The sequence below is a fragment of the Schistocerca piceifrons genome, chromosome 7 (assembly GCF_021461385.2).
Source record: "Schistocerca piceifrons isolate TAMUIC-IGC-003096 chromosome 7, iqSchPice1.1, whole genome shotgun sequence".
NCBI classification, from domain to species: domain Eukaryota; kingdom Metazoa; phylum Arthropoda; class Insecta; order Orthoptera; family Acrididae; genus Schistocerca; species Schistocerca piceifrons.
Window position 1 is genome coordinate 381,390,801 of NC_060144.1, and position 23,071 is coordinate 381,413,871.

Consider the following 23,071-nt stretch of genomic DNA (forward strand, 5'->3'; position numbering starts at 1 on the left):
AGATTTTGCCACAAAGCAAAGCTTAGTGGGTAATCTTGTGGGAGTGCAACTGCTGGCCATTCGTACTGCTCCCCTATCTAACCGCTATTCTTCAACACTGGTGAACTGTGTGTGTGTGTGTGTGTGTGTGTGTGTGTTGGGGCTTATGGGCTCTCAACATCGAGGTGATCGGCGCCCTGACACACATTAAAGGGAACGAATGTGGACAGACCTAATAAAACTAAAACACACACGCAAAGAAAGCAGGAAAAGAAGGAAAATACTACATAAGGAAGTAGAACGTAAGGAAATGGAAAACGTAGCAACAAGAATGCCACAGTAAATTGTCATTGGCTGGCCACTTACATTAAATATGGGCGAGCTTGTCACACAGTGGGCAAATAAAGATCCTCTCCCTAAAACCTTTGTAAAAGCATTTGACATGGCACAAAACTGTGCGCTCCTCCTTGCCCCACTAAACCGCGTGTGACGTCAGTAACCATCTCTGCCCTTAAAACAAACACATTTTACCTTATACTTTCCCTGTTGCTTTCTGCGCAAATACACTTTTGATTTACACTCTTCTGCAAATTTTAATCAGGCCCTCTGCTCTAATTTAAAGTTTTTCATACAAAATACGTTTTTACCCTTCGGCAGACTCTGGTCGAACCAGTCCACCTTCTCCATAGCCAAGGGGTGCCCGTCTGTGGATGCTGCGTCGTATTTCTGAGCTACCCCTGACTTTTCTGTGTTCACATTCTTGCAAGTCACCACGCCGGCCTACCGCGCCCCACCCGGCTCTTATCGAAACCCTTCGGCATCCGGACTCCGCTTTGACCATCCGTCTGTCTGCCATCCGGCTGCATGCTAACCGGCGCTGGCTTAGCTGAAAAAGGCTACAACTTTAGTTTCTTTGCCCGTACAACAACCGGGTTAGTTTCTGAAGCCACCTCATTTTCTTAAGTATCACATAAAGTTCTTAAGACTATTGGTTATCTGAAGCGTCGCCATTCGTGCACAAGACATTGCCACGTTTCAGTAGGATTTGTCGACCTGGAAAAGATGTTCGGCATTGTAAAATGGTGCAAGATGTTCGAAGTTCTGAGAAAAGAAGAGGTAAGCTGTAGGAAGAGACCGATAATATACAATACGTACAACAGCCAAGACGGAATAATAACTGTGGACGACGAAGAACGAAGTGCTCATATTACAATGGGTGTAAGACAAGGATGTAGCCTTTCGCCCCAATAGTTCAATCTGCACATCGAGGAAGCAATGATGGAAATAAAAGAAAGGTTCAGGAGTGGAATTAAAATTCGAGGTGAAAGGATATCAGTGTTACGCTTCGCTGATGACATTGCTATCCAGAGTGAAAGTCATGAAGAATTACATGATCTGCTGAACGGATTGAACAATCTAATGAGTACAGAGTATGGATTGAGATTAAATCGAAGAAAGATGAAGGTAGTGAGATGTTATAGAAATTAGAACAGTGAGAAACCTAACATCATGATTGATGGTCATGAGGTAGATGAAGTTAAGCAATTCTGCTACCTAGGCAGTAAAAGGATGCTGAAGATTAGATGGGTAGATCACGTAACTAATGAGGAGGTACTGGACAGAATTAGGAAGAAGAGGAGTCTGTGGCACAACTTGACAAGAAGAAGGGACCGGTTGGTAGGGCATGTTCTGAGGCATCAAGGGATCACAAATTTAGCATTGGAGGGCAGTGTGTAGGGTAAAAATCGTAGAGGGAGTCCACGAGATGAACACTCTAAGCACATTCAGAAGGGTGTAGATTGCAGTAAGTACTGGGAGATGAAGTAGCTTGCACAGTATAGGGTAGCATGGAGAGCTGCATCAAACCAGTCTCAGGACTGAAGACCATAACAACAACAACAGGCAGTAAAATAACCAATGACTGCCGCAACAAGGTGGGCATCAAAAGCACACTAGTAATGGCAAAAAGGTCATTCCTGGCCGACAGAAGTCTACTAGTATCAAATATAAGCCTTAATTGGAGGTAGAAATTTCTGAGAATGTACGTCTCGAGTACTGCATTGTATGGTAGCGAAACATGGACTGTGGGTATACCGGAACAGAAGAGAATCAAAGTATTTGAGATGTGGTGCTACAGACGAATGATGAAAATTAGGTGGACTGGAAAGATAAGGAATGAGAAGGTTCTGCGCAAAATCGGAGAGGAAAGGAATATGTGGAAAACACCGATAAGGAGAACGAACATGATGATAGGACATCTGTTAACACATGAGGGAATGACTTCAGTGGTACTAGAGTGAGCTGTAGAGAGCAAAAACTGTGGAGGAACCCAGAGATTCGAACACATCGAGCAAATAATTGAGGACGTATGTTGCGAGTGATACTCTTGAGATGAAGAGGTTAGCACAGGAGAAACATTCGTGGCTGATCGCATCAAACCAGTCAGAAGACTGATAACAAAATGAAAAGTGTTTGCCCTCAATTTCTCATGCAGTCCTATATCGCTCCGCTGCACATCCCTCTCCAACACGTCTTTGAAAATCAAAATTCTGGTCGGACTAGTCCCGAGCCCTGAACAGTGCCTGTTGCGGGCAGAATTCCTGAACTTCATCTACTTCGTGATCTCTTATTCTGATGTTTGTATCGTCTTCTTCTCATTTCCGCTACTTCTCACTACTGTTGCCTTTCTTCGGTTTACTCTCAGTTAATATTCTGTACTCATTTCATTATTTATTGCAGTCAAGACATTCTGTAATTTTTGTTCACTTTCACAGAGGATAGCAATGTCATCAGTCAATCTTATCACTGACGTCGTTTTATCTTGAACGTTAATCCCACTCTTGAACCTTCTTTTTCCGTCATGCATCTTCGTTCTATAGATTGAAAAGTATGAACGAAAGATTCTGTGTCTGTCTTACACAATTTCTAGTCCTAGCACTTCGTTCTTGGTCTTCCATATTTATTTTTCCCTCTTGGCTGGCGTAGATATTGCTTATTACCCGTCTTTCCCTATAAACAACTCCTATTTTTCTCAGAATTTTGAGCAAGTGGTACTATTTTACGGAGTCTAACGCATTTCTCAGATAACAGATCCTAAGAACATGTCTTGAGCGTTCTACAGTGTAGCTTCTATTATCAACCGCAACCCCTACCTGTACGTTTCCTAAAGTCAAAGTGATCGTCATCTAACAGATACTCTGCTTTCTTTTTCATTCTTCTGTATGTTGTTCTTGTCAGCAGCTTGGGTGCATCAGCTGCTAAGCTGATTATGCAATAATTCTCGCACATGTCGTCTTATGCTGTCTTCGGAATGACGTATATGACGTTCTTCCGAAAGTCTGATGGTATATCGTCAGTTTCATTCATCCTGCACACCATCGTGAGCAGTCGTTTTGCTGCCATTTTCCCCAATGATATCTGAAATTCCAATGGAATATTATCAGCCCCTTCTGCCGTATTAGAGCTTAAGTCTTACAAAGCTCTTTTAAGCTCCTGTTTTAAAACTGGATCCCCTATGTATTTACGATCGATTCCTGTTTCTTATTCTGATTCTTCTTCTGACACGTCATCAGACATGTACTCGCCTTCATACAGGCCTTCCGTGAGTGCTTTCCACCCATCCGCTCTCTCGTCTTCGATTACCACCGGAATTCCCACTTCATTCTTAATGCTACCGCGCTTGCATTTACTTCGACCGAAGGGGGTTCTGATTTTTCTACATGCTCAGTCAGTTTTTCCGACTATCATTTCCTTTTCGACTTCACATATTTTTGCAAACGCTTCGCGTTAGTTTCGATGCAATTCTTATTTATTTTATTCCTAAGCGACTTGGATATCTGTATTCCTAAATTTCCATGATCATTTCTGCACTTCTTCCTTTCGTCGATCAACTTAAGTATTTTCTCTATTATTCACGGTTTCTTCGCATTTACCCCCTTGTACCTATGATTTTCTTTTCACCTTCTGCGATTGCCTTTTTTAGAGATTTCCCTTCCTCTTCAGCTGAACTGCTACCTAAGCTATTCACTATCCCATTATGTATAGTCTACGAGAACTTCAAACCCATATCTTCATTCCTTAATACTTCCGTATCCCACTTCTTTGCGCATTTCTTCTTCTCGATTTCACCATACTTTTCAGTATTACTAAATTTCGTCTGAGTCTGTATCTGCTCCTGTTTATGCCTTGTAATCCACTATATGATTCCGGATTCTCTGCATAATCGTCTTGTAATCTACAGGGAATCTTTCTGTATCCGTCGGCCTTCTCGAAGTATACCTCCTTCTCTTGCCATTCTTGAAAAGTGTATTTGCTATTACTAGCTGAAATCTACTGCAGATCTCAGTTATTACTTCTCCTCTCTCTTTCCTAGTACCAATCGCATATTCTGCTGTAACCATTTCTTCCTCTCTTTCCCCTAATGCGATATTCCAGTTCCACATGACTACTTGATTTTCATCTCCCTTTAAGTACTAAATTATCCATTGAGAATCCTCACATAAAACACCCTCTCTATCACTTCATCATCTGCTTTCGACATCGGCACGTATGCTTGATCTATTCTTGTCCACGTTGTTTTGTTGTCCATTCTGACTAGAGAAATCCTAACTATTCACAGTAACATACTCTCTGCCTACTTTCCTGTTCATTACTAATCCTACTCTTGTTGTATCGTTTTGTGCTCCTGTTGATATTACCCTATCCTCATCAGACCAGAAAACCTTATCTTTCTTCCATTTGATTTCATTGACCCATGCCACAACTAAGTGATCTTAGCATTACCCTGACTCGTTTAAGCTTCTAACATCCACGCCCCGACTCGCTTCATTTTACTCTTTCGTTGCATACTTAATCTTTTTCTCATGGTCAACTCCCCATTGGTAAAAAGGAGGTCCGAATGGGGGAGCAGTACAGAATCTTCTGCTAATGGAGAAATCATCAGGAGAGCTTTTCAATTACGGGCTACATGTCCTGTGTATGCACATGTATCTTTAATACAGTGGATTTCATTGCATTCCGCGTCCACATGCTGTTGCTCATGGCTGATTCTTCCGTCTTTTAGGAGCAGTTTGCCACGCCGAGGGCAAGCCAATGCGCTGAACATCCGTCCGCGAGCTCCACCGCATGGTGTGAGCAGGCTGTTGGCAGAAGCAGACTTGTTATACCGAAAGTCTTCGGCCACATTTGCTGATGACTTTTATTCAGTATTTGGGTAATGGCGACGTTGCAACCTGGGACCCAGAATATACTGACTACTGGTCAGAGGCGCTACTCCTGTAAGAGAGATTTTCTATACTGGTTAGTGTTCAGTGTTCTATTATAGCGGGAAAGTGAAACGCTACAACGTAAGAGTACGTGATACCCATCAACCATGTACCCCAGAAAGGCACGAGGGAAACTCTCAAATTCACCTGTTCTGTGCTTTCCCATGTTTTAAAAGCCTTTCTTCTTTGGAGATTAGATGGTTACAGCAACCTCGCAAATTGATATACTGAAAATCGGTATTTTTGTGCAATTATGAGAACGTCGGAAATATCTTTTTGCCGTAGGAGAGAGCATCGCATACTCTACGTCTAGTATCATGACCGTATTGTTCATTCATGCTCGTACCTACCTTCACCCGCTACTCTGGTATCGGACACCGCGGAGTTTCAATGCGCGCCAGAGGTGATGAGGTGATGGTCTTAGATGGCCGTTAGCGGGAAAGGCGGCTGCGCTGTGCTGTACTCGCACGGTGAGCGTGCCACCGTCTCGCCACGTAAGCCCGACAGCCAGTATCGCTCCATGCGGCTGCCTCATAGGCAGCTGCAATGAGTACAGCCGATTAGTTTGGTGTTCGAGCTTGATATCTTCGGTCCTGTTTGATAACTAAGTTGCTTGTCATCCGTTTATTCTCTCTGGTCGCGTATTGGATTTGCCCTTCAATTGTTCTTGACCTTGTTGTCATCGTTTTGGCGGCGGTTTAGCATAGCGCCTCGCTGTCATCTACGTAGTTTGTCCTCGTCCTGGTCTGTTTTCTTGTCCACAGTGTATTTGTCGCATTACCTCTGCCTACCGTTAGGCAGGCGGCTCTCCATCCTAGTGGATTTATCCATTTTCCTTTCCTGACAACTCCGTCGAGCGCACCTGTATCTAACTACCTGCGATTACAGCAACTGCAGTGGGGGAAAAACTAACAGAGGCATGACAGAACTAAAGAGGATTCATACATTTGGTAAATACTTCATTTCGATTAGCGTGACAACAGAGTCTAATTTCCTCCAGATAAAAAAAAAATCCAATACAGCTTTTCGATGAGACATAAAAAAAGTACCGTAATAGATACTACTATTGATCTAGTGTAAGCGTATAGTGAGAAAAGGTTCCAGGTGCGAAGCTTAATTCGACCGTGACGATTCGCAAGAGTTGCTGACGCCACGGCCGTGACGTAGTCCAGCATATTTGGTCGCTATTGATCATCTCTTCCAGCCGCGAGGAACTTTGACTGCGATTTGGGAGCAAATTTTTATGTTTCAAATAGCGGACTCTAAAGCGCTATGGTCAATTGAGCAGAGGAACGGTTCCGGTTAAAAGCTTCCAGTGAGCGGAACTGAGAGACGTGTGCGAGCTAGCAGCGAGAGGACAGAAATGGACCGGCGATATGTCTTGCACGAGACCAGAGGCAGATTCTGAATTACTCCTGCCGGCGGACTGAATGGTTTGGCAGTTAAGTGCACCTTGACTGATCTAAATTGCTAGATGGTGAAAGAGGTAGCTGTGTGCAAATTCGTTTGATGAGCAAAACTGAATATGTAACTCTTGGTATTGTGTACTACTCATCTGTTCTTCGATCGGTGTAAGGTGCGAGGTGTCTTCTGCTCAGTGAGTCTGACCTTAAGTTACTGGAAATGAGTTGAATTTAAGCCTTTTTTTAAGTGGTGCCTTGCTTATGTGAGTCTTGTGACTCTGTTTTGAGAATGGCGAATGTGTAAATAACAATTTTTTTGTGAGTTCTGCAAGAGCTGTGGCTGTGTTTGAAAATAAAAGAAATTCTGGTGAGTGACTTCTTTTAAACATTACCGACTGTGCAAGATCCAGTGGCGTAAGTGAATTACTATCTGGTGACCGCCACATTCAAGTTAACATTTGGCGGTCGTAAATATTGCTGTTTTTAAATTGGATAGTAAATTCTGTAGTGATTTTGAGTAAAGATACTGTTTTATTTGTCCGTCTCGAACAGCGTTGGGCGGGTGTAACTATGTACGTGCAATAGAATTTACCGGTGTAAAAGATCCCCACTACTGTGTCCAGACTAAGCGCCTGCAACTCTGGCTTCCCGCGAAACAGACCGGTACAGCGGGCCGCGGACCGACTAGGGATCAGCCTGGCCGGTCGTCCTGGAAACACAGACGCTTCCCAGAGACCACCAGGAGGCGTCCACGGCACCACAAGAGATCGCTACAGCCGCGGACCTATTTCCTTCCGCTCGACACGTGACTGTAAATAGAGCCAGCCATATCCATGCACCAAGCAGTATTTAGGCTGGCGCTGGAGCCTGGAGAGTCCTCCCACCGCCTAGAATCCCCTCACCCCCTGGTTGCTCCGCTCCTCTCCCATCCCCGCCCCCTGCCACGTCTTCACTACTGTGTCCCCCCTACCCTCCATCTCAACACCCTACATCTCCTTTCCCAAGGTGGCTTCCATCAACTCCCCCTCCTGGATGATGACCTCTCTCCCTCCATTTATCCCTCCTATCAACTCTGATCCTCACTCCCCCTTCTTTCCTCTGTCCTTTTCCCGGGCTCCCTCTCCCCCCTTCCATCCTCTTTCTTCCCCACCTCTCCCCCTTCTCTCCCTCAAGTCCTTTTACATTTCCATCCTCTGCCTCCTCTCATTCCTTCTCGCGTCTGCCCTTCTCCCCCTTTATTATTCTCCCTCCTTGGTTCCCCCCCCTTTTTCGTTTTTTCCTCTCCCCCATCCTTGTTTTTCCCCCTCCTCCAGGTCCGCCCCCCCATCTGCCTTTGGCTCGGGAGTGCCATATTTGTGCCGCTATTTTCGTGGAGTGTTTTACCGTGTGTGTTTTTCGAGTGCGTGTTCCGTGTTAGGTCTTTTGGGAAGTGTAGCGAACAGCCATCATACTGTCGCTGGGTGTGATTTTTTATCTCTTGCGAACAGACACCAGACTGTCGCCCTGTTTTTTAATAGTGTGTCTACTATGTTACTTGTCTGATTCCTGTGTATTTTATCAACATTGCCAACCCCTTTTGCTTTCTGTTTTAACTTTCTGCATTTTTACGCCATTTTAGACTTTAAGTCACCATTTTATCGCCTGTTTTTCCTTGTTTCTTTCTTCTTCCTTTTTTTAAAAAAAAGTCTTTAGGCTGTAGAGAAGCGTATTAAGCTGCTGCCAGCCCGGCCCCTTCGGGGGGAATTGAAAATCAATAAAGAAAAAAAAAAAACTGGAGAGGCGGTTCACGTCGAGCGAGCCCACTGGTGTCATCGTAGCCGCTGCGTCATCGTCCACCGCCGCCAGCGTGCAGGAGCCATCCTCACAGGGCCTCTACTCGTCCTCAAGCTCAGGTGACGGCAACGTGGACTCCGCGCCGCTCTTCACGAGACGCCCGGGGCTTGGTTTGGTGAATTGGTATGGTTACTACAGACAGTGTATGTTTGGAAGAACCTCTGATTTTGTTATTGGTAGGTTTGGAGGATCAGTCCTACCTCACGAATATTGTTTTGTAAATTTTGAAGAAAGACTTTCGTTTCAATAAAAATGCTATAACTCACGCTCTGAGATTTTCCTATCCACGAACGGCGGATATATTACCCACAAAGAACTTTGGCCTCGAGTGTGGACTCCCACCTTTATCTCAAATCTCACTCAAGCAGCACTGTATTTCTCACTGTTCACTATACAATACCTTGTTATTTACATGATCTTAGAATTTTGATTGTCTATTTTTATTGTTCTTCCCTATTACGCCAGTGCCACACGGGTTCTCATCCTAGATCTTAGTTTGCTCTAGAATGGGCTTCGCCTTATCGTGTATGTTTTTGTGGTCTGTGATTGGATCGACAGCTGTGAGAATTCCGAGCCCCAAATGAATAAGCTGTGACAGGAGGGATAATGAAACTGTTACATTTAATCCATTAAAAGACCAAAATCTATGCTATAATTGTAAGCGCATTTTTCCTTTGTAATGGATTTGTAATCCGTAACTTGAGCCAGAGTTGTGTAATAGTTGCATAAAATAAATTTTTTACTTAAGCTTCAATCAATTAACTGATTACTGTAGTCTCCCATCTCATTTATTGTTGTTGGCTTACCTGAATAATCCACGCCGTTGAGCACGTCTAAGTTCTTGTTATCCCGCATTTGTTTTCCAGTTAATGTTTTTTGTTATTGATTGAATACTGAATTGCAAATAAGTCTACAACACCACCATGATGGATTCAACTTGTATAGCTCCATAGGGATGGCGCCTTTTATAAATAATTAAAATATCTTCAGTCCCGGGTTCGAATCCTACCACGGCTTAAATTTTGAATTAAAATTATCAGCAATAGCGACTGAAGACTACCAGCATAAGAAGACTCCCACGTTCTGCCAGCGGTCTTGTGAAAGAGTGTGGAGGAGCGGACAGAGATCCAGGGTGCTCTCTTGCCCTTGGGTGGGAAACTGCTCCTAAAGGCTGAAGAATCAGCAACGATTAACTGTATGAGGATACAGAAGGCAATGGAACCCAATACAATAAAGATTCACATTATATATCCACGCGACGTTTGGCCTGAATTTGAAAATGTGTCATGACCATCTGTCATTGGAAAAAGACTCGGGACTAGTTCCTCTTCGGATCTCCTTGACAGGACTGCCAAGGGGCAAGTGACCATGAGAAAAAGATTCGATAACAAACGAAAAGATAGTTATAAAAGTCGGGGCGTGGAATTTCACAAGTTTCAACGAGGTGGGAAAGCTATAGAATCTTAAAAGGGAAATGCTATGGCTCAGTACGCATATACTGAGGCTCAGGGAAATGAAATGGAAAGAAAACATGAACTCATCAGATGGGGTTCGCGTAATATCAACAGCAGCAATAAATTACATACTGGGGATAGGATTCTTTATGTATAGGAAGGCAAAGGATAGAGAGTTACTGCGAACATTTTAAGTGACAGAATTGTTCCCCTCAGAATCTACAGCAAACCCACACGTTCAGCGATGGTCCAGCTAGACATGCTGACGTCACAAGCTGAAGATGAAGGGATGGAAAAAGTATGTGAGGATATGCAAAGGGTAATGCAATCCCCTTAAAGTAAACCAAAATCTAATAGTCATGAGGTACTGGAATGCGGTTGTAGGTGAGGCAGTAAAAAACAAAGATTATGGAAGAATATAGGTTTAGTACCAGGAATGAGGGGGGAGTAAAACTAATTGAGTTCTGCAGTACATTATTTCGGATTGCAGCAGCAAATACCCTGTGATAGAAATAAACTTGGAAGGCACCAGGAGACATGGGAAGGTTTCAGTTAGATTACATTATGACAAGTGTAGATTCCTAAATCAAACAGCGAATTGTAAGGATATAGGAACAGATATAGACACAGATGAAAAGTAGGCCGACCTTTGAGAGACTGATCAGGAAAATCAAAAAGGCAAAGAACAGGGATATAGGAACACTAAAGAATGAAGAGATACTCCGAAGTTCTCTGAGGTTATAGATACAGTGATAAGGAATATCTCAGTAGGAAGCCCAGCTGAAGAGGAATGCATATCTCTGAAAAGGCATTCTGACGTGTTGGAAAAAAACGTAGGTACAAATAAGATAACTGTGGAGAAACCTCGGGTAACAGATGAGATACTTCAGGTCGTCGATGAAAGAAGTGTAAGTAGGCTGTTTAAGTTTTTATGTTGGTAACGCAACGTAGCGCTCTATATGAAAATCACTGACTGTGCTGTGTGAAGGCTGTGGTTGGTTTGCATTGTTGGAGTATATGCTATTGTAGTGTTCGGCTGTTGGCTGTTAACAGGGCGTAGCGTTGCGCAGTTGGAGGTGAGCAGCCAGCAGTGGTGGATGTGGGGAAAGAAATGGCGGGGTGTTGAGAGTGGATGATCTGGACATGTGTCCATCAGAGACAGTAAATTTGTAAGACTGGATGTCATGAACTGATATATATATTATGAATTTTGAACACCATTAAGGTAATTAGATTGTTTGTTCTATATCAAAATCTTTCATTTACTAACTATGCCTATCAGTAGTTGGTGCCTTCAGTAGTTTGAATCTTTTATTTAACTGACAGTAGTGGCGCTCGCTGTATTGCAGTAGTTGGAGTAACGAAGATTTTTGTGAGGTAAGTGATTTGTGAAAGGTATAGGTTAATGTTAGTCAGGCCCATTCTTTTATAGGGATTTTTGAAAGTCAGACTGCGTTGCGCTAAAAATATTGTGTGTCAGTTTAGTGTTCACCAGAGTAGGTAAAGACCGAAATGTCTGAGTATGTTCAGTTTTGCTCAGCTGTCTGAAAAGCAAATAATGTAAGAGGTTTACAGCACAGTAATTCACTAATTTTGCTGAGGGGACGTTACATATGTCGACCCTTGGCCGAGGATACCTCACTGGAATCTTCTGATTTTTTACTTGTTGTTTGTGTAATTAGTGTAGCTATTGTTTACTGCTAGCGCATAATTATAGAGAGAATCTCCTTTGTAGTTGCAGTCTTTCATTGTTGTACAGTAAAACAGTTGTGGCATGCATGTAGATTTGCATCAAGTATTTCGCAGCTGCGCTTGCAATTAACTAGATATTATTTTCAGTGCTATGTTAATGTTTTTTTCTTATTTTGCTCTTCAAATTGTGGCTTTCTGTGTTATCGTGTGAAATATTGTGACAATAATGGCGTGTGAAAATGTAACACTAGGCTCCAAAGTAAACTGAGAAATAATAGTGACGACAAGCGTAGCTTATCAGCAGCACTGTGCAATGAATTAACAGACCTTAAAAGTGGTAATTAGGTAATTTTGCATAGGCAGATGGGGTGGGCGGCAAATAATGGCATAGACAGTGAAACAATTAGTGAACAGGGAAGCATTATCGATCAATCGGTCGGCAACATCTCGCCTCAGGAACCCGAAATGACAGGACCCAATATCGCAAATACTGTAGATTTAGGTTTTGGGTCCTCACCGTTTTCTCAAATAAGTCAAGACACAATTTCCGCTTGTCAAAATGTGAATGTTGGCGGTGCAAATGCACTGCCGAAAAGCATAGAGGAACAGATTCCAGACACCAATACATTATTATTGCAATTAATGCAACAAATGAAACAAAATCCGAGACAAACACAGCAACAGTTAGACACAATGGAACAAAATCTTCAAAGGTTAGACATCACGCTTAAACAGACACGTTAAGATTTAACTACTGAGTTACTTAACATCGAATCGAAATGTCAAAAAGTCTGTAATGACGTAAAAACAAAAATTTGTGAGCATTTTCATCCTATTTTTTCGCGGCATGGAAATACATTACAGAATCACGAAGCAGCCATAAACGAACTGCAAACTATTGTTCATGAAAATCACGACACCTTGCGGGCTATAATTGACTCAGTTGCATCTACAGATTCGGTTACGCTGCTTGCAAAAACTCAGGAAAACTTAAAGGACACAGTAGAACTCGGAAAATTGGTTCAGAAAGACACATGGAGGAAATTAGCTCATTATCAGAGAAAGTAGTCGAATTTTCGGATTAGCTAAATAATTTGTCTACAAAGGTGGATGATGATCTGAATGACACAAGACCTTTAGCCTTCACAGACACAGAAGAGTATGAACAAATTAAGAAATTCGAACAAAATCAGAATCAAATTCATACGCAACACAAGAGAGAAATCCGGGAAGTACAAGATCAGTTGATGCAGGTAATACAAGAATTACATATTTCAGAGGACACTCGCGCTCCAACACAGGAAGAGGGACTTGGAAATACAGAAAAGCCACAAAATAATAACACAGGGCATTTCGGAAATTATGAAAGAAATTAGCAAGGTGCACCGAATTTTGAAATGGAACCGCCGACACGACGTAACAATGACTAATATGCGACTAGCCGACATGATGATTTTGACTATAAGCTGTTCATTACTACACGTACATCCCAAACATCTAAGAATTCTCGCAACGACATTCATCCACAAGCGTGGCTTCATCAATTCTCTCATTGTTTTCCTCCCAATTGGTCACTGGAACACATAATTTATGTGTGGCTTCTTAGAGAATGAACCAGCTGTAAGAATGCGATTGGTCATTCTCGATTGCCACAGTGAAGATGAATTTCATCATGCCTTCCTCTCAGCATATTGGTCGCAAGCTACACAAGACCGAGTAAAACATAGCATCATAATGATGAAACATTTCGAACAATCTGAATTTTCCATTCGTGTGAAATATTCTGAAGACATGTTGCACAAGAATCTGTACCTGTCAAACCCATACAGATCCTCAGAACTCATCCACATTTGCTTAATCAAATTGCCTGAATATTTACGACACATTATTTTGGCAGGACATTGCAAAGACGACATTGAATCTTTTCAGGGACTCTTACAAGAATTAGATATTGACACTGACAATCGTGGGACGCGAAAACAGGAACACAACAATTACGGCTCACATCCGTCACAATTCTGCGATGACAGAAGTAATAAATGGACACGACAAGGCTATTCTTACAACGTAAATCGTAACCAAAACAAACACCACCCAAATGACAACCGCTGGCAGAGAAGTAATAATTACAGGGAAAGATCACCTCTCCGCAGTAATGACTATCACTGAGACAACCAGAGAAACAGACAATATGGGAATCAAAACAATAATTATCAAGGGAGACAGAATAACTTCAGACGTAACGGTCCACCGCGCTGTTACGATTCCAGCAGAAATTATCCACCACATGACCGACAAAAAAGAAACTATGTAAATACCGACAAAACGACAAACCTGAATTTCATCAGAACTGGCGGGATTCAAACAGGGCAGCGCCCTCTCGACAAGGTAAATTTGTAGAAATTAGATCTCCAAATACTAATAACAACGCGCGCCAACAAAGAGACGGACGATGACTCTTACTGCAGGCAGCCACCTTCGCTGGCTGGCTCAGAGAAAAATAACGTAGGCGCTAACCTTGAGAAAAATCTTACCATTCTTTACCGACATATACCGCAAGATAATTGCGTTCAAAATGATTTGCTGCGTACTGAGGAAAGGTAAAGCATTACATCACATTTCACATGCTAACCGTTTATTGAGAGATAAGTTGTTTATTAACTTAGTCTTTGCTATAAAATTTTTCACTTCACGTTACTAGTTCTCTTTGTCACACTTAGAAACTGTTAAAATGCAACTATGTTTTAAAGTTAACTATCCAGTCAAGAACCTGGGGAACTTATTTAGACAAGTAATTACAAATGCGTTGTTATAGTGAACAGAGGATACAGTGTTATTGTGTGTGTACAATTTACATTGTTCCTTTTGCGGTGTATCTGTTTTATATCTGCCCAAATTTTCTAAATTATTCTTGAAAGTAAAACATGTTTTAGTAGTAACTTTATGGTATAGCTACAATGAGACAGTCTTCTCCATAGCACAACAATACGTTACAGTACATTGCTTCCTTCAACATGGCAATAAGCGTAATTACTACGATATGTATAGGCAAAGCATTTCACTTTTGTTTATTACGAGGTAAGTACATTGACTTCTACATAACTTTGCTAACAGACGACGATAATTACGACACTTGGCACATTTTTTACCCTCAAGTAATGACAGAGATTATCTTACAACAAGACGCACATTTTAGCGCTGCAATACGCGTATTTGGGTGATTGGTTTTGAACTTGAAACATTTATGTTTAAAGATTTTTCAATTACAGTGATACAAAGGTTTTCCGTGATACATTTCATTCCATTGCTGTAATCTGTAACCCCTGAGGATATAATTACATTAATCCTCAGGGGGGTACACGCTTACATTGTGTACCATGTGAGGCAAATACAAGGAACCCTAGCTAATATGGTATTTGATTATACAACTTTCCACATCGGTACCATATTTCTCTAACATAGAATTACACAGCTATCTGATTATTTAACAGAGAAACAAACATTATTTTACTACAACAGTGAGAGATGTTTACGTAATTACACAGTTGGATGACTTTATACTTATGAGATTGTATTTTGTCTGTATTCTTTGAACTGTTCATATTTATTCGGAACCATTGTGATACTATGAGAGCTTTGAATGATGTATTTGGTATGGCTTCATGATTTTTAAAGTATGTTTGAGGTAGATGACACTATTGAAATGAGCAGAGAATTCTTTTTAGGTTTTGAAATTATTGCAGAAAGCTACGACGATTTTGAGATATGACGGAGGTGTTATGATGTTATTATTACGATGACGATGTGTATATGTGTAATAAGGTAAGGAGTAATTAGTAGTGGTTAGGGACTCTGATTAGTGAAAAAGGATGTGGGAAACCAGGAATCGTACTTTAAGAGTTATGAAATGAGTGTAAATGCGTGAATGTATCACAATGCTGACGAATAATTTTTGGACACTGTTATATATATAGGATTTTGTTTCTACACATTTGCAACGAAAATTCTCGACCTGTGAAATTCTTATATGTGATTGCCATTGTAGTGCAAACTGGTGTCGTAAATATTTCGGTAAGAAAGCTAAGTGACCTAGATGTAATACGCTGTAGGCACCAAGTTATGCCACAGTCGCCTGGAAAAAAATGCTGTGCCTTTCAGAGGCACAACAAAAAAATGTAGAGGCCATTAACCTCGATATTGACATTTCTTTCTAGAAAGCATCGCAAATGCGACACGTTCATCACTTGGAAACATACTTACATCTGCACACCTGATTATGACAAGCGTCTTTCTACGAGAGTTAGGAGAATTTCTATTAACTTAAGAAATGCCACATGACTATTGAATGATATTCTTAAGCTTTACTTTGTACACAGTTGCTTATTTCATTTGATATCTGGTTTCCAGCTGTGTTGCAGCATTGGCTTTATAAAATAAATTTAAATGCATTTGCTAATGTGAACACTCTCTGTCAACTGATCTATTTAATAATAATTTTATGATCCACATTCTTCGAAAAAGGAGCACTTGGAAAGAAAAGAACAATAAGAAGGGACTAATACACTCCTGGAAATGGAAAAAAGAACACATTGACACCGGTGTGTCAGACCCACCATACTTGCTCCGGACACTGCGAGAGAGCTGTACAAGCAATGATCACACGCACGGCACAGCGGACACACCAGGAACCGCGGTGTTGGCCGTCGAATGGCGCTAGCTGCGCAGCATTTGTGCACCGCCGCCGTCAGTGTCAGCCAGTTTGCCGTGGCATACGGAGCTCCATCGCAGTCTTTAACACCGGTAGCATGCCGCGACAGCGTGGACGTGAACCGTATGTGCAGTTGACGGACTTTGAGCGAGAGCGTATAGTGGGCATGCGGGAGGCCGGGTGGACGTACCGCCGAATTGCTCAACACGTGGGGCGTGAGGTCTCCACAGTACATCGATGTTGTCGCCAGAGGTCGGCGGAAGGTGCAAGTGCCCGTCGACCTGGGACCCGCCTCCAGTGGTGTCGCGTCAGGCGTGAATGGAGGGACGAATGGAGACGTGTCGTCTTCAGCGATGAGAGTCGCTTCTGCCTTGGTGCCAATGATGGTCGTATGCGTGTTTGGCGCCGTGCAGGTGAGCGCCACAATCAGGACTGCATACGACCGAGGCACACAGGGCCAACAACCGGCATCATGGTGTGGGGAGCGATCTCCTACACTGGCCGTACACTACTGGTGATCGTCGAGGGGACACTGAACAGTGCACGGTACATCCAAACCGTCATCGAACCCATCGTTCTACCATTCCTAGACCGGCAAGGGAGCTTGCTGTTCCAACAGGACAATGCACGTCCGCATGTATCCCGTGCCACCCAACGTGCTCTAGAAGGTGTAAGTCAACTACCCTGGTCAGCAAGATCTCCGGATCTGTCCCCCATTGAGCATGTTTGGGACTGGATGAAGCGTCGTCTCACGTGGTCTGCACGTCCAGCACGAACGCTGGTCCAACTGAGGCGCCTGGTGGAAATGGCATGGCAAGCCGTTCCACAGGACTACATCCAGCATCTCTACGATCGTCTCCATGGGAGAATAGCAGCCTGCATTGCTGCGAAAGGTGGATATACACTGTACTAGTGCCGACATTGTGCATACTCTGTTGCCTGTGTCTATGTGCCTGTGGTTCTGTCAGTGTGATCATGTGATGTATCTGACCCCAGGAATGTGTCAATAAAGTTTCCCCTTCCTGGGACAAAGAATTCACGGTGTTCTTATTTCAATATCCAGGAGTTTAACGGTAACTGCATACATAATTTTCTTTTCAGGTACTTGGTAATATTTATTGTAGAATAAGTTGTGGTGCACCACTTTAATTACATAGACAATAAGATGTGAATAGACATTTCCCTTATCTGCATTGTTGTCTTTAGTGTACTACTTTTTCTTTTTTTTTTTTTTTTTTGGTTGTGTGTTTGTCATGATTTGATATAAGTTATTGCATTTGCTGCTGCTGTTTGCCCGACATAGTGTTACTGAATTTCACTTTGTATTACTCTGTTAAGCCAGTTTTACTACCGATTTATTTATCTTGTTTTCTGCACAGTGCCTTACATTAGTTGTAATATAGCAATTGACTTGCTAATTTAGATTTACTGCTGCTGGATTTGTCAATTTGTATTTTTTGTCATTGAAGATTGTGTTAATTTGTTGTGTGTTGCTGCATTGCCTCGTCCTTTAGTATATACATCTGAGCTCAGTAGATTTAAGTTAGCTTAAGAGGGGCAGGGCGGAGGGTGTGTTACTATGAGCAGTTCAGTGACTGGGTTGTTCTAATCAGAATCGACAGCAGACCAACACCGACAACGATAGTTCAGGTATACATGCCGATGTCGCAAGAGGAAGATGAACAGATAGAGAAAGTGTATGAGGATATTGAAAGGGTAACGCAGTATGTAAAGGGGGACGAAAGTCCTATAGTCATGGGCGACTGGAATGCAGTTGTAGGGGAAGGAGTAGAAGAAAAGGTTACTGGAGAATATGGGCTTGGGACAAGGAATGAACGAGGAGAAAGACTAATTGAGTTCTGTAACAAGTTTCAGCTAGTAATAACGAATACCCAGTTCAAGAATCACAAGAGGAGAGGGTATACTTGGAAAAGGCCGGGAGATACGGGAAGTTTTCAATTAGATTACATCATGGTCAGACAGAGATTCCGAAATCAGATACTGGATTGTAAGGCGTACCCAGGAGCAGATATAGACTCAGATCGCAATATAGTAGTGATGAAGAGTTGGCTGAAGTTCAAGACATTAGTCAGGAAGAATCTATACGCAAAAAAGTGGGATACGGAAGTACTACGGAATGACGAGATACGTTTGAAGTTCTCTAACGCTATAGATACAGCAATAAGGAATGGCGCAGTAGGCAGTACAGTTGAAGAGGAATGGACATCTCTAAAAAGGGCCATCACAGAAGTTGAGAAAGAAAACATAGGTACAAAGAAGGTAGCTGCGAAGAAAACATGGGCGACAGATGAAATACTTTAGTTGATTGATGAAAGGAGGAAGTACAAACATGTTCCGGGAAAATCAGGAATACAGAAATACAAGTCGCTGAGGAATGAAATATATAGGAAGTGCAGGGAAGCTAAGACGAAATGGCTGCAGGAAAACATGAAGCCATCGAGAAAGATATGGTTGTCGGAAGGACAGACTCAGCGTACAGGAAAGTCAAAACTACCTTTGGTGACATTAAAAGCAACGATGGTAACAATAAGTGTGGAAAGGGAATTCCACTGTTAATTGCAGAGGAGAGAGCAGATAGGTGGAAAGAATACATTGAAAGCCTCTATGAGGGTGTTGATTTGTCTGATGTGATAGAAGAAGAAACAGGAGTCGATTTAGAAGAGATAGGGGATCCAGTATTAGTATCGGAATTTAAAAGAGCTTGGGAGGACTTACGGTCAAATAGAGCAGAAGGTATAGACAACATTCCATCAGAATTTCTAAAATAATTGGGGGAAGTGGCAACAAAACGACTATTCACGTTGGTGTGTAGAATATATGAGTCTGGTGATATACCATCTGACTTTCGGAAAAGTATCATCCACACAATTCCGAAGACGGCAAGAGGTGACAAGTTCAAGAATTATCGCACAATCTGCTTAACATCTCACGTATCGAAGCTGCTTACAAGAATAATATACAGAAGAATGGAAAAGAAAATTGAGAATCCACTTGGTGACGATCAGTTTGGCTTTAGGAAAAGTAAAGGGACGAGAGATCCAATTCTGACGTTATGGCTAATAATGGAAGCAAGGCTAAAGAAAAATCAAGACACTTTCATAGGATTTGTCGACCTGGAAAAAGCGTTCGACAATATAAAATGGTGCAAGCTATTCGATATTCTGAAAAAAGTAGGGGTAAGCTATAGGGAGAGACGGGTCATATACAATATGTAAACAACCAAAAGGGAATAATAAGAGTGGACGATCAAGAACGAAGTACTCGTATTAAGAAGGGAGTAAGACAAGGCTGTAGCCTTTCGCTCCTACTCTTCAATCTGTACATCGAGGAAGCAATGATGGAAATAAAACAAAGGTTCAGGAGTGGAATTACAATACAAGGTGAAAGATATCAATGATACGATTTGCTGATGACAATGCTATCCTGAGTGAAAGTGAAGAAGAATAAAATTATCTGCTGAACGGAATGAACAGTCTAATGAGTACACAGTATGGTTTGAGAGTAAATCGGAGAAAGGCGAAGGTAATGAGAAGTAGTAGAAATGAGAACAGCGAGAAACTTAACATCAGGATTGATGGTCACGAAGTCAATGAAGTTAAGGAATTCTGCTACCTAGGCAGTAAAATAACCAATGACGGACGGAGCAAGGAGGACATCAAAAGCAGACTCGCTATGGCAAAAAAGGCATTTCTGGCCAAGGGAAGTCTACTAATATCAAATACCGGCCTTAATTTGAGGAAGAAATTTCTGAGGATGTACGTCTGGAGTACAGCATTGTATGGTAGTGAAACATTGACTGTGGGAAAACCGGAACAGAAGAGAATCGAAGCATTTGAGATGTGGTGCTATAGACGAATGTTGAAAAGTAGGTGGACTGATAAGGTAAGGAATGAGGAGGTTCTACGCAGAATCGGAGAGGAAAGGAATATGTGGAAAACACTGATAAGGAGAAGGGACAGGATGATAGGACATCTGCTAAGACATGAGGGAATGACTTCCATGGTACTACAGGGAGCTGTAGAGGGCAAAAACTGTAGAGGAAGACAGAGATTGGAATACGTCAAGCAAATAATTGAGGACGTAGGTTGCAAGTGTTACTCTGAGATGAAGAGGTTAGCACAGGAAAGGAATTCGTGGCGGGCCGCATCAAACCAGTCAGTAGACTGATGACAAAAAAAAGACAGAGTAGGCTACATAAGAGAATGAGTTGTGATAAATTGGAAGAAATGTATTGAGAAGTTATATGAAAAAGATTTGGGCAAAAAATGAGTATTGTACAATGAGAAACATTTATTTATTAGGGTTAGATAGGATTCTTTTTTTTTTTTTTTTTTTTTTTTTTTGCACGAGCAAATGTTGAAATAAGAGGAATGATCTATGGAATGAAGTTTTGGGTTGGACTGCAGTGCCAACTGTTACACTGAAATCGAACCTTGTCATTTCCTTTTGTATTATTCCGCTAGGTGTTTATGTACCCTTGTGTATTTGTGATTTTCCTGTCTTATGTGTTTAGCTGATAAGAGTTATATTGTAGAACTTTTCTAATACTAAGCTACATTCACTATGATGAGGAATACTGTTATCCACAAATATAATTAGCACTAATAATATGTTATTTACTTCGTAAAGATGTTTAGCCATTATTAATTCTGTTCTGGTTCAATGCTCATGTGTAAAATTAATGTTTCGAAAACTATTCTCATTATTTTATATATTTACTTATGTCGTACTTCCTGTAACACTGATGTATACGTTTATTTCTATTCTTTTGTAAAGCCTGTGTTGCTACAAATGTTATCTGTACTGTTATGTTCTTTAATGATGTATTTTGTACCTTTGTAATTGTAGTCTTATGTTGTTCTTCAAATTAAGTATCATTTCACCGCACACGTTTTTGTTGGTCATAATATATGCACAGTATGTGAGAAGTTGGGAATGTTAGTGCTTGCACATGTGTTAATAATTCAGCAAGGGACTGGTTAACAGCATTGCTGGTTCTAAGGATGTTTCAATTTTTTTGTGAGTGCATAATTGGTGGTTCATGGACTTTCTGTATTTTCCGCAAGACTCTTCGATGGTGATTGTGCACCTACACAGTCGCAACAGATGGCTGCTGGCCGACTCTACAAGGACTGAAATTGGTCAGCACCTTTGATGGCCCACTATTATTTCTACAGGGACTGCAGTGGATCTGCACCTCTGGTGGCCCACGAATACCGTAATCTCTACCTGAACTACAGTGGGTCTGCTCTGCGATGACCACCTACCTATATACTTCAAAACTTCGACTGACTCTGCGGTGGGTTTGCTCTGTTGTGGCCCATTACTTGTCTGCATGTCAAGAGTCAGCACTGTCTTTCCGTTGGAAGGACAACAATACTTCTTCAAGACCACATGAAAATCCACTACTTCCGTGTGCATTTTCTTTTACTGCTCAGACTTTGAGAAAAAACTTCAATTTTACTGTGATGGATCATAAGGACTGTCTTTATAGACTGTGAGAAAATTTTAGCTTTTGACCAACATTGTATCAATAAGTGTGTGCATTTGATATCTTTGTTATTGTAATTATGAAAAATTTTATGAAATCATTATTGCCCACTGCCCAAAACAATTTGTAAAAATTTTTGTGGGGAGCATGGTGGCTATGTAAGTAGGCTGTTTAGGTTTTTATGTTGGTAACGCCACGTAGCACTCTATATGAAAGTCACTGACTGTGCTGTGTGAAGGCTGTGGTTCGTTTTGCATTGTTGGAATATACGCTATTGTAGTGTTGGGCAGTTGGCAGTTAACAGCGCGTAACGTTGCGTAGTTGGAGGTGAGCAGCCAGCAGTGGTGGATGTAGGGAGAGAAATGGTGGAGTGTTGAGAGTGGATGATGTGGACGTGTGTCCATCACAGACCATAAATTTGGAAGAATGGATGTCATGAACTGCTATATATATTAAGAATCTTGATCACTATTAAGGTAAATACATTGTTTGTATCAGAACTGTGGTCGGATAACGATTCTGACTGAGACGGACAGGAGATACGTTTCAAAGCTTGTGAATCAAAATCAGTTCCAAATCCTAAATATCAAAATCTTTCATTTGCTAACTATGCCTATCAGTAGTTAGTGCCTTCAGTAGTTTGAATCATTTATTTAGCTGGCAGTAGTGGCACTCGCTGTATTGTGGTAGTTCGAGTAAGGAAGATTTTTGTGAGGTAAGTATAGGTTAATGTTAGTCAGGCCCATTCTTTTGTAGGGATTTTTGAAAGTCAGATTGCGTTGCGATTGTGTGTCAGTTTAGTGTTGACCAGAATAGATAAAGAGCGAAATGTCTGAGTACGTTCAGTTTTGCTAAGCTGTCTGAAAAGCATGTAATGTAAGAGGTTTATCAGCACAGTAATTCACAAATTTTGTTAAGGGGACGTTACAGAGCGAATACATGTTACGAGTACACTGAAGACGGGGAAGACTTGTTTGATAACGTGAAGGAAGGAACAGCAATCAATGTAGAAGAAATAGGGGATCCAGTAATAGAATGAGAATTTAAAAAAGTTTTGAAAGGCTTAAGATCGAATAAGGAAGAAGTGATACACAACACTCTATCAGAATTTTATAATCATTGTGGGAAGTTGCAACAAAATTATTATTCACGTTGTTGTATAGAAGAGCACGGCAGTATACCGTCAGACCTTCGGAAGAGCATCATCCAAATAATTCTGAAGATTG